Source organism: Grammomys surdaster, unplaced genomic scaffold (genome assembly GCF_004785775.1).
Source record: "Grammomys surdaster isolate TR1022 unplaced genomic scaffold, NIH_TR_1.0 332515, whole genome shotgun sequence".
Taxonomy (NCBI): Eukaryota; Metazoa; Chordata; class Mammalia; order Rodentia; family Muridae; genus Grammomys; species Grammomys surdaster.
Window position 1 is genome coordinate 1 of NW_021627742.1, and position 12,429 is coordinate 12,429.

Here is a 12,429-nt window from a genome sequence, read left to right on the forward strand (position 1 = left end):
GCTAGGGATGCAGGATGCCCTGTGGATGTTGCTGGGGCTCTGGCTAGAGACCTAAGGAATCCAGGGTGCAGGACACCCTGGTATGGTATGGGTGGGAGACAACACACTCCCTACACCACCTACTTCCAAGATACATGTACATGTCACTCATAACAGGTCAGAAACCCCAGTCCTCTGTGTTACTACCCCCCAAGACTATGTATAAGGGTCTCAATAGGGAACCTGATGTCATCTTTCACTCCCCCGATGGGACATACATATGCCAACCAAGCTGGCTTCGAACTCATAGAGGTCTGTCTCTGCCTCCATGGCACTTGATAGCACATAAGGCATTTGCACACGTGTCGTGAGCCTCAAATTCACGCCTTCACGCTTGTGAGCCAAACACTGCACTGGCCAAGCCATCTTCCAGCCTTGTGTTCTGTCTTTCTATTTTGAGACAGGGTCCTATGTATCCCAGGCTGGCCTCAAGTCCAAGGGCGACCTTGAACTTGGAGTTCTCCCACTCTCTACTTCCAGAGTGCTGACTGCAGCCTCAGGCCACATCCAGTTTTCTGTCTTTTTGAAGACTGAACCCAGAGATACCTTATGCCGTGTTGCTACCAAATGAACGACATCCCCCAGCTCCTTATAATATTAGTGTGGAAAATAAGTAATAATCGAGTTAAATAAACATACAGATGGAAGGAAAATAACATCTTGTGAAAGTTGAACTCTGACCCCCAAACACAGGCCCCCATACTTACACCTCGCCAACACACACACACATACCAATATCCATATAGCCATATATATTGGTGTGTGCGTGTGTGTTTTTATACATACATATATATATATATATGTTTTAAAGAAAGAAAATCCACACCGTATATACTCATAAGGAACACCTGAAAGGACTCTCAGCAGCTATGTCTGAGGAAACTTTCTGAGTTGGACCACCCAGAGGCACCAAGGTCAAGTTCAGTGATTATAGCAAGTCTGAACCAACCCTAAAGAGACTATCTCTCCAGAGATTCAGAGAGCCGAGAGGCAGATTCAGCTGGTCTTCTGGGCTAAGTCAATCAAAGAGAAAAACAGATGCTGGCTCTAGGATAAGCAGGTACCAGCTGACTGGAAAGAAGGAAGGGCTTAGAGAACCGGGCCGTGGTGTCGCATGCCTTTAATCTCATCACTTGGGAGGCAGAGGCAGGCGGATTTCTGAGTTCGAGGCCAGCCTGGTCTACAGAGTGAGTTCCAGGACAGCCCGGGCTAATTCTCTTTGGTTTGTCTCGGAAAAAAAAAGAAAGAAAGAAAGAAAGAAAGAAAGAAGAAAAAAAAAGAGGACGTCTGACATCTTTGCTCTTGCTTGATCATTTAGTATATATCTGAGGCCTGTGACTCCACGACCCTTCCCACTGTGGTTCGTGGGTCTTGCAGGGGACATGCCTTAGGAGCAGGAGAGCGCTGAGCGGAATGAAGAGGCAGTGGAAAGAGCCTTCCCTTCCCAATATCCCCAAGCATCTTGGTGCTGTCGACTTGCTAAAGATCCAGCTCTCCCCAGGGTCTCGTTCAAAGTAGACTCCAATCATAGCAAGCTCTGCAAACTAGAGCTCAGGAAAGAATCTGTGACAGCAGACAGAAACCTTCAGGGGACAGGCGGATGGGACCTACAGGTGCCCTCTCTTCCCCGAGCAGGGCCCCCCTCCTCCAGCTGGAGCTTAAACTGATGCTCAAGGCCTGCATCTGTCTGAGGCGCCAGCCCCGACTTCCTTTCCCAGAACTCAGAGAGCCCAGGGGAGGGGCAGGGAGGAGCAGCCTGGAGAGAAGGGAACAGAGATCCAGAGGGAGGGTGGGCTGGAGCAGAAAACGCTGGGGCCAGAATTGGGAGTTTCTGGGATTGCCCCAACTTCAAGGACTCTGTCCAATCTTCTCCCCACAGGCCAGAACTTTCAGGTCTATTTTTACTTTAGAAGAAAAAGGGGCGTGAGGCTGGAGCTAGGGCTGGGTGGTAGAACATTTGCTTAGCACACACACCAAGTCCTGGGATCAATCCGCGGCACCGTATAAACCAGGTGTGGTGGTGCACGTCTGTAATCTCAGCACTTGGGACACAGAGGGAGGAGGATCAGAAATTCAAGGTCATCCTTGGCTACAGAGCAAGCTTGATGCTAGCCTGGGCTATGTGAAACCATGTTTTAAAAACAACCAAACCAAACCAAACCATGCTGAAATGAAGTGCAGTAGCATATATACTTCTAATCCTAGTACCAGAAAACCAGAAGCAGAGGCATAGTAAGGTCATCTCAAATAAAAAGTGTGTGTGTGTGTGTGTGTGTGTGTGAGAGAGAGAGAGAGAGAGAGAGAGAGAGAGAGAGAGAGAGAAGGGGGGAGCCATAGGCAGGATAATGAGGAAAGAAACCAAGACTGGTTTGGGGTTAAACCCATGCCCACCCCAAGGAGTATACACTAGAAAACGATTTCTGCTGTCATGAAGACAGTAACTATCACTCATCAGAATCCACAGGCTGCCTGGAACAGGGGAGGACTTATATTATCTCCTAAATCCCATGCAGGCTAGGCTCTTTACCCAGCCATGTTCTATGCCCCGTTTCCCCATCTGTAAAGATAGAATACAGCCCATTCTGCCTGGGGTGCAGCTGAGTGACAGAGTACTTGCCAACATGTGCAATGGCCTGGGTTTGAGCCTCGGCACACACGTGTGTGCGCGTGCACACCCACACACAGGCTTCATTGGGCTTCGAGGCCATAAAGATGCTACTTAGCACACACTAAACATTTAGCTAGTGTTAGCCACCATGAGGGAGGGGTCGCAGATGAGGAAACAAAAGCCAGAAAGGAGCCCAGCAAGAACAAAGCCAGGCGGCTTATCCACACAGACTGCCCTCTGGCCCTATCACCATAGAATGAAAATGGACGGTGAATCGCCATTTGAGGCCAAACAGCCCCATCAGTCGGCCAGCTGAGCACTGTGAAACTTAGCAAGAAGCTTAACTTCTCTGTGCAGCGGCTTCTTGGCCTGTACGATGTGTTTCCTGTCTCTATGTCTCTTGAGCGGGTGGGGGTTAGGAAAGAATGGATTATTAAGTGCTTGGAAATACTAGCCAGACTCTGTGCCGGGGCTGTCCTCGGCACTGTAGCCATCTTGCTCATTCTGTGCTGTCTGTGTGGTGTCCTGTAGCTCACTCACTGACTGTGTGGCTTTCTTAGTTTTCTGTCTCTGAAACAAACTCTTGTCCAGTAGCCCTGGCATGCCATGGAGAGCAGGCTGGCCTCAAATTCACAGAGATCCACCTGCCTCTGCCTCCCTAGTGCTGAGACCAAAGGCCTGTGCCATCAAGCCAAGCATGGAATAGCCCTTAATGGGTCTGACAGGCAGCAATAAGATCTGGCCCGGATACTGGAAGAACCAGCACCTGCCTTCTGTCCCACCTTCAGAGAGCCATGGCCCAGCCTCTGCTGTGTAATCTCAGGAGAGGCTGCTGGGGAACTTTACCCAACATAGGAGAACTGGTCAGGCTGCAGAGGGCTAATAGTTTCAGAAAGGTGTTGGCTTCAGAGGTCCCTTACAGGCAACAATGTAAGCGCTATACCCTTTGAAGGATAGGAAGGGTCATTCCAGAGTAGCTTCCCTGACATGCTGGTGTTGGCAGACACTTGGGTCCCTCTGTAGCAAGGACATGGGAAGGTCGGGAATCGGAGGAGGTGTGGGAGGGCCCGTGCCTGGGGAAAGGAGAAAGTTCTCGCAGAACTGCACATTTCGGCCAGAGCACATTTTATGGAGATTCTGTCGAGTCCGGTCAGAACAGCTCTCTGTGTAAACAGCTGGGAATGGGGTGGGGACAGAGGTCCCAGGAAACCAGCTGGCGCCTGAAGGACCAGGTGGGGTTCTTCACCCAATCCGGGGCCCCTGAAGAGACACTCTGGGCTACAGCTCCATCTGGTGGGCAAAGTGTGAATACCATGGGCCAGGCCAGCGGCAGGCCAAGCGATGACGCAAGGGGGCCTCGGTGAGTAACCCAATTTCTAGGCGGAAAGGGGTGGAGCCTTCACGTTGACACTCTGGCAGAGGCCCTCAGCGCATGCGCTCTAGACTCCTGTAGCTGGGACTCACGTCATTAGGCTGGGATCACACAGTTATTTGTTAGAAAGTTCTTACACTTTTTGCCAAGTGGGCGTGGTACTTTCCATACCTGTAATCCCAGCTCCCCGAAAAAAACGGGGATTGCTCCAAGTTCAAGGACACCCAAGTCTATTTACGATAGTACTGGGGGTATATGGCAAACCACAAGCAATAATAATAAAAAAAATAATAATTCAAAACTACCAAAACGCAGAACAAAACAAAAAATCCAACCACTCAAGAAAAAAGTTACGGGGCTGGAGAGCTAGGGAACCAGTTAAAAGCTTGTCCTGCTCTTGCAGATGACCCAAGTTCAGGTCCCATATTGTGTGGCTCACGGCCTTCAGGCCCTTGCATTTATCTGCACAGACACACACACACACTAACACATAATTAAAAAGAAAATTAACTTTTTTTGTTACTTTCTAATCCGTCCCAGAACTACCTCAAACATCTAAACACTTCTTGTGTCTTCTTCAGTTTCTGAAGTCTAACCTCACTTTTTGATGCTGCCTTGCTTGCTTGCTTGCTTGTTTGCTTGCTTGCTTGCTTGGTTGATTTGAGACAAGGTTTTACTCCACAGCCTAGGCCCCTCCCAACTTCCAATGATCCTCCTGCCTCAGCTTCTTGAGTGCTGGACCACAAGTATTCACTAGCACCTCCAATATCACTGTATCTATTTTTTTCCCTATGTAGATCTCCTTTTTTAAATTAAAAATATTACTTATATGTTTGTCAGGTGTATGTGGGTACCAATGGAGGTCCAGAGAGGGCATCAAATCCCTTGTAGCTGGAGTGCCAGGCAAAATGGATGCTGAGACCCCGCCCTGGGTTCACTGGAAGGACAGTGATAACCACTCCATTGGGTGTTCTTTTCCAAAGTATTTACTTGCAAAGACTCCCTCCCTGTTTTACCCCAAGCCCTCCCCTTCTCCACACACCTTATGGTATCATCGTTATTATATTTTTGTTTTAAAATTGTATGCATGCTGGTGTTTTGTCTCTATCTGGGTCTGTGCATCACCCGTGTGTCTGGTGCCGGAGAAGGTCAGAAGGACAAGGAGTTAAACAGACTTCCTCCCGGGAGTCAGGCAGATAGGGAGAGAGGATGTGGCTAGGTAATACTGGTGGTGAATTCCAAATTCCCAAGATGAATGGTCTCTTCCTCACCCTCCCGACTTGAGACAAAAGCCTGGCGGCTTAAAACGAAGGCTTTGTTGGCTTTAGCCGCCCACTCCCAGACCCCCTGCTGATGGACAAGCTCAAAGATTTAAGGCCTGGATATTTTACTCAACAGTTGCAAGCCAATCAACCATCCTACCTTTCTTCAAATTGACCAGCTCTAAATTAGGGGAGAAGGATTTTTTCCCCAAGACTTAAAAGGCCTCCAGCCCTCAGTTTTTTGTTTCCCAGGTCTGCACTCTGCCTTGCAGGGTCTTTTTCTCTGTGTGTCTGCTGCTTGTGTTTCCTTATTCCCAGTACATGTCCTTCTTCCACTGTTGATTCTGTCTCTGCTGTCTGCTTGCAGTGTTTGAGATTTCCCCAATGCTACCAGCTGCTTCCTGCTTTCTAATTCTTAAAGTGGCAGAGCACATGAACCTGATCAAAACTTTTAGGCCTTAAGAAAAGGACTTCGGATCCCCTGGAACTTCAGAGACAGATGGACAACTGTGAGTTGCCATGTGAGTGCTGGGAATCCAACCTGGGTCGTTTGGAAGAACCGCCTGTGCTTTTCTGGTGTTTCTGAGACAGGGTCTCTCTACATAGCCTGGCTGTCCTAACTATGTAGACTCACAGAGATCACCTGTTTCTACTGGCATAAAAGGCGTTTTCCTCCACACCCAGTCACAGCATTATTTTTAATATATTTTATTTTACATAGGTGGGGGTTTTGCCTGCATGTACAGATTCTATGCAGATGCTGGGAATCGAAGCAAGTCCTCTGGAAGAGCAATCCGTACTCTTGACCGCCAGTGCCGGCAGCATTATTTAAAAATAGAAAGATTTTTAGACCTCAGCTTCCATTACTGAAAGTAGAAAGTCTGAATTGAGATAGACCTACTTTCAACTCTGAACTCTGCCACTTACTAGCTGTGTGACTTTGGCTGGTTCCTACTCCTCTCTGGACTCTGGTTTCCACGATGATAAGCTGGGGCAGGCATGCGCATGCGCACCTAGAATTACGGTGACCATCAAGTAAGAGAGACACTTCGGAGCCTCTGGGACCACTGAGAAGCCCCTAAGTGGACGTTGAGACCACAGTCCCCAGAGTTGAAAGGGTCTAGAGGTGCTGTGGGGAGAGACTGAGGGGCTGAGACCACAGACTGCGCAGACTCCCATCTTACCGTAGGAAGGGTGTCCTAGGCCTGCAGCAGGGCCGGACAGGAATTGACAGCTCTTTGAGACTCAAGAGGATTTAAACTTTAAAAGTCTTTGTGGGCAAGATAAACACACCTACCGCTCAGCGGGGAAAGGGAAACTTGGCAGAGGTCCCAGAACTTTCCCCACCCACAAGCTGCCCTAAACTTCCTCTTGTGGTTTCTCAAGGGTACAGCCTGTTCTTCTCCAGTAAGTGAGGGCGGAGGACAGAGGGCGTGCCCACGGTTGCACCGTACCCCGACACTGGGAGCAGAGAGGAAGGGGTGGGAGGGGGCAGAGCCCTCTGTTTGCTTTAGCCATAAACTTTACAACAACCCCGGTCCCTCACCCTCAACCCCAACATCAACACCCACCTCAATACCCATCCCGTCTTAGGATCAATGTTTAGCTGTTTTTTGTTTGTTTGTTTGTTTTTTGTTTTGTTTTTCGAGACAGGGTTTCTCTGTGTAGCCCTGGCTGTCCTGGAACTCACTCTGTAGACCAGGCTGGCCTCGAACTCTCGAACTCAGAAATCCGCCTGCCTCTGCCTCCCAAGTGCTGGGATTAAAGGCGTGCGCCACTACTGCCCGGCTATAAATTGGTTTTTGATCATAGCAGGCATAGAGACCTGCCCTGGGCATCTCCAGATCTATGCAGAGAGTTCCTCAGAGGAACTGAGAGTTTCAGGAGGAGGCAGAGAAAATAGCTAGAATTCAGGGACAACGCTGCCTGTAGAGGGGCTAGAGTCCTTCACAGGCACTGTTCCGACCTGCAGGGAGCAGAGCCAAGGGTGCTGCTTTTCATAAGGTGACACCGGAGATTCCGGGGAGAGTACCTTAAGATTCTCCCAATTCTGTATTATCTTCTCAATCAGATTCCAAGTTCAAGTGTTCTTCTTGAGATCTAGGATGAGGGGGTCTACGTCTGAATGTGCCCAAGACTAAGCAGGTGTGGTAGGTAGTACATGCCTCTAACCCTGGCACTGTTCAGAGGTGACTCGGGCCAGAGAGACCAGAAGTTCAAAGTCAGCTCACTTACATAGTTTCAGGCCAACTTGGGTTATGAGACATGTCTCAAAGGACAAATGGAACTGAGGACGTGGCTTGTGGGGACAGGAGTTGGTGTGCATGTTCAGATCCCAAGCAGTCATGTAAAAAGCTGCAAACGTCAGTGATCCAAGCACAGTGAGGTAGGAAGGGGGGGGAGAACCAGGGGTTTGGGCCAGGGCTTCCTGGCTGGTCAGTCTAGGCCAACAGCGAGGGCTGGAGAGATTGCTGCACTGGCAGCAATTCCAGAAGACCCAGATGTGGTTCCCAGTACCCATGTGACAGCTCACAGCAATCTAACTCCAGTTTAAAGGGATTCAGCAGTTTCTTCTGGCTTCTGTGTACACCAGGCATCCATGTAGTACACAGACATAAATACAGACAAGACACCCATACACATAATATAAGTACATAATATAATAATACACATAATATAAGTACTGTGTTTGAGACATGGTCTATGTCGCACTGGCTGGCTTGGAACTTGTTAAGTAGACCCCGGCTGGCAGTCAACTCACAGAAATCTGCCTGCCTTTTCCTCTCAAGTGCTGGGACTAAAGGCATGTGATATCACATCCCCTGTACACACACCCATATGAGAAGACTATTATCTCTGTGCTGTGCTGTCCCCAGACTCCTGAGCAGGCCCTCAGGGGACTCTCTGTAAACAGTACCGAGGATCCAAGCTCTTCTACAAATGAGGCCTGCCTTAGTCCAGTCACACCTGCTGTTATCACAGGACTATGCAAGATCACATACTGACTTTAAACAGCACTCAGCTCAACTGCACGTTCTACGTGGCGAAAGAGGCAGGGTGACCTGGCAACTAAGAGCAGGGACTCTGACCTGGATGTAATGATGGGTACCTGTCATCCTAGCATGGGCTAGGAAGCTGAGTCAGGATTGGGTTGGAGGCCAGCCTGGGCTACGCAAGACCTTACTTCAAGGGGGAAAAAAAGGATAGGATCTTCTAAGTCAAGTGACTTAGATATAAGTCCACCTGAGACATCCTTTCACTTTTTAAAAAGAGGTTTATTTATTTTGTTTATGTGTACGAGTATTTGCCTGAATGTATGTATATGCACTATGTTCATGCCTGGTGCTTGCAAAGACCAAAAGAGGGCACGAGAACCCCTGGAGACAGGTGGTTGTGAGCTACCGTGTGTGCTGGGAATCGAACCTGGGTCCTCTGCAGTAGTAGTAAATGCCCTTAACTGTTGAGCCATCTCTCCAGCTCCCTGACATTCATTTCTTGTTCCTTTTTTTTTTGGTTTTTCGAGACAGGGTTTCTCTGTGTAGCCCTGGCTGTCCTGGAACTCACTCTGTAGACCAGGCTGGCCTCGGACTCAGAAATCCGCCTGCCTCTGCCTCCCAAGTGCTGGGATCAAAGGCGTGCGCCACCACCATCTGGCCTTCTTGTTCCTTCTTTAAGGAGGTCTCCTTACCTCCTGTGCCCAAGTTTCCTCATCTATAAAATCGAGCTTCTACTGGATGATTTAATACAGCCACTAAAGGTATAACTGAAACGCTATGTCTAAATCACTTACACAAACACTCAAAGATGCTATGTAACACTCTGCCAGGATCCCAAGTCCTTGAGCAACAGAAACACAACTGTGGGAGCCATGGCCATGGGTTCAAGGATTGAGCATGAACTGATGTCCTGACGGAATGACCAGAGACACTTCCCATTTTCAGTCCCTGTGACTAGAAGCTCTGATCTTATTCCACGATGTCCCCCCAACATTGGCAGAATGTGGCCCCAGGAAAAAGCATCCAATGAGTTGGTAGCCCGCTTGTGCTAGGGAGTGCCAGAAAGCAGCAGAAGAACCACTTCTATACCAGGGACTAGTCCCAGAGGACACAGGTGACAGGCACAGGACAAGGCTTGTAGGAGAAAACAGTCCCAGGGTCCAGGATGAGGAGTGGGTGTCCGGTATGGTGTAGACTGTTCTATTATGCCCAGGTTGGCCACAGCCAATTGAGAGTTCAGGGGATCCAGCTTGGCAGCTAGCTTGTCTTTCCCAGAACTGTTTCTGTCTATTCCTACTTCCTCATGCTGGGAAATAACTGGAACAAACAGGAACTATTTCCCAGTTGCCAGTATATCCCAGTGCCCAATAACCTCATTGCAAATTCAGTTTGCCCCTAGGAGAAATAGTACCCCAAACACTCCCGGTCTAGTACTCTGAAGTCAACAACCATCCTCCAGAAGCCACTCCAAACATCTCCTTCCCAGCCAGAGCCTAACCTCTGTGGCACCTGATACGACACCAGCTGTGGCTGAGTCAGCAGCATATTCGGCATCTGAAACAATACGCAGCACACAGTAGGTGCTCAGCCAGTGCAAATGATTGCCGTTTCCTTGCAACATCAGCTTACTTCTTCAGTGACTCCTCTGGTCCACACTTAAATGTGTACCTGGTGCACATCAGATACCAGCCTCCCTAAGCCCAGCTGGTTTGTCCTCCAACCTCCGAGGTTGTTATCTGCAGCTAACCGCCCTGGGCTTGCACGTGAGCCTGGAGGGAGGTTGTGCAGAGGACCTACACACCGTTAGGAGGCTACGGGATCTTCGGGGGCTTTTCAGAGCCTGAGGTCTGGTCAATATATCATACTCAGTGGGAAAGTAAGCTAAGCTTTTGGGGCCAAAACTGAGATGAGAGGGGCGCGGTGATCCACTGAACCCACCCACCTGTTATTTCCACTTCTAGATTTCCAGCCTGGACATCCTAGTAACATCCTAGATAAAGCTGGCGATGCGGACATCACATGTATTCTGGCTTCTGCAGCCCCCAAGCCTACCTCTTGGCAGATGTACTCTCCGAGCTTAGATGGTGGCCTCTTGTTCGCTCTCGCTGAGGGACATCTGTTTTTGGGCAGTAAGGTTGATCACAACCGCCGGCCACAGACAGGCCGGGGGCGTGCACTCCGTTTCCTGGGCACCCAAACAGAGTAAGTGTCCACCCCCACCGACGCGCAGTGTTTACAAAGTCCGCGCTGCACTGCAGATCGCGAGCTGGAAGCTGGGCAGGAAGTGGGGACGAGGGGGCGGGTGAGACAAAGGCGCTGGGTGCTGGGCTCTGCCTGGGTCTAGTCTCTGACACCTTGAGAAGCAGCCAGGGGAAGGGTCTTCCAGCTCTGAAGCCTACTCCACTACGGGGTCTACAGACCTTCTGTGTGTGTGTGTGTGTGTGTGTGTGTGTGTGTGTGTGTGTGTGTGGTGTAGGGTGGGGGCGGTTGTGGCTCCATCAGGCTCAGGGGTACATCTGCAATTCCTGACTGCCCAGGAACTAAACAGTAGACCTGAGTTCTTAACTATTACTACAGAGCCAGGTACCACGACACCTGTTATCTCACCCGTTATTTCACCTCATCTCTAGTTTTCATGTAGGGAAACTGAGGCACTGTGCGGTTAGGTAATGTGATCAGAGTCTTAGGGCTAACAAACATTAGGATTCAAACCCAGTGACTGCATCTGGCCAGGCATCCCCACCCCCTACCGCTATCCCCCAGATCAGGATGAATAAGGAGAGGAATCTCTCTTGAAGAATTTCCGAACCAGAGAGGCTGATGGTAACATGGACACAAAGTTCTGGGAGTGAGAAGGACAAGGGAGAAGCTTCCTTGCTTGCTTAGTAAACACTTGCAGGCTGAGAGCTAGAGGCAACAGTGCCAGAGAATCACCCAAGGAGCTTGGTAGTAAGACGAAAGCCTGCACCCAGGTATATATAGGCTGTTTTGAAAACAGAACTTGGCTAGCATGCAAGAAAACCCTGGGTTCCCCTAGCAATACCTTCATTGAGTATGATGGTGTATTACTTTAGCCCCAGCTCTCTGGAGAAGGAATGGGTAGGATAATGAGGGTAGGGTGTTTGTCTTAGTCATTGTTCTGTTGCCTAAAGACACCACGACCAAGGCAACTCTTACAAAAGGAAGCATTTAATTGGAGGCTCGCTTGCAGTATCAGAGGTTTAGTCTACTGTCAACATGGTGGAGAAGGTGGCAGCACAAATGGCGCTGGAGCAGTACTGAGAACCCTATGCTATATCCTGAAGTGCAGACTGAGAGGTACACACACACACACACACACACCAGGGAAAGGGGGTGGCAGGGGTGGAGCGGCAGAGACGGACAGACACTTGGCCCACCTCCAGTGACACCTCTCCTCCAACAAGGTGACTAAGGTAACCCTGGTGACTAAGCATTCAAATATATGATCCTAGGGGGCCCATTCATAGTCAAACCATCACAATGTTCAAGGACCTCCTCAGTTACATAGCAAGTTTAAGACCAGCCTGGACTACGTGAAACCCAGGCTCTCACAAAACAAAACAACCATACAAACGCCCTCTGAGTGTGAGATCACTGGAACGGGGCTGGTCCAGCTAGGTAAAGCTAAAAACCAGGTAAGCTGGGACATCCCTGCTCATGTAGACAGAGGACCCCCTTCCTCTCTCTTTTAAAGATTTATTTATTTATTTATTTATTTAATGTATGTGAGTACATTATCACTGACTTCAGACACATCAGAAGAGGGCATCAGATCCCATTATGCATGGTTGTGAGCCACCATGTGGTTGCTGGGAATTGAACTCAGGACCTTTGGAAGAGCAGTCAGCGTTCTTGACCACTGAGCCATCTCTCCAGTCCCAGACAACCTCTTTTTTTGTTTGTTTTGTTTTTGTTTTTGGAGACAGGGTTTCCTGTGTAGCCCTGGCTGTCCTGAAACTTACTCTGTAGACCAGGCTGGCCTCAGACTCAGAAATCTGCCTCCCTCTGCCTCCCAAGTGCTGGGATTAAAGGCACGTGCCACCACTGCCCGGCCCCAGATAGCCTCTTGAGTCTTTTCAAAATCGTCTTTAAGGGCTGGAGCAATGTTGCAGGCAGTGAAGAGCACTGGTT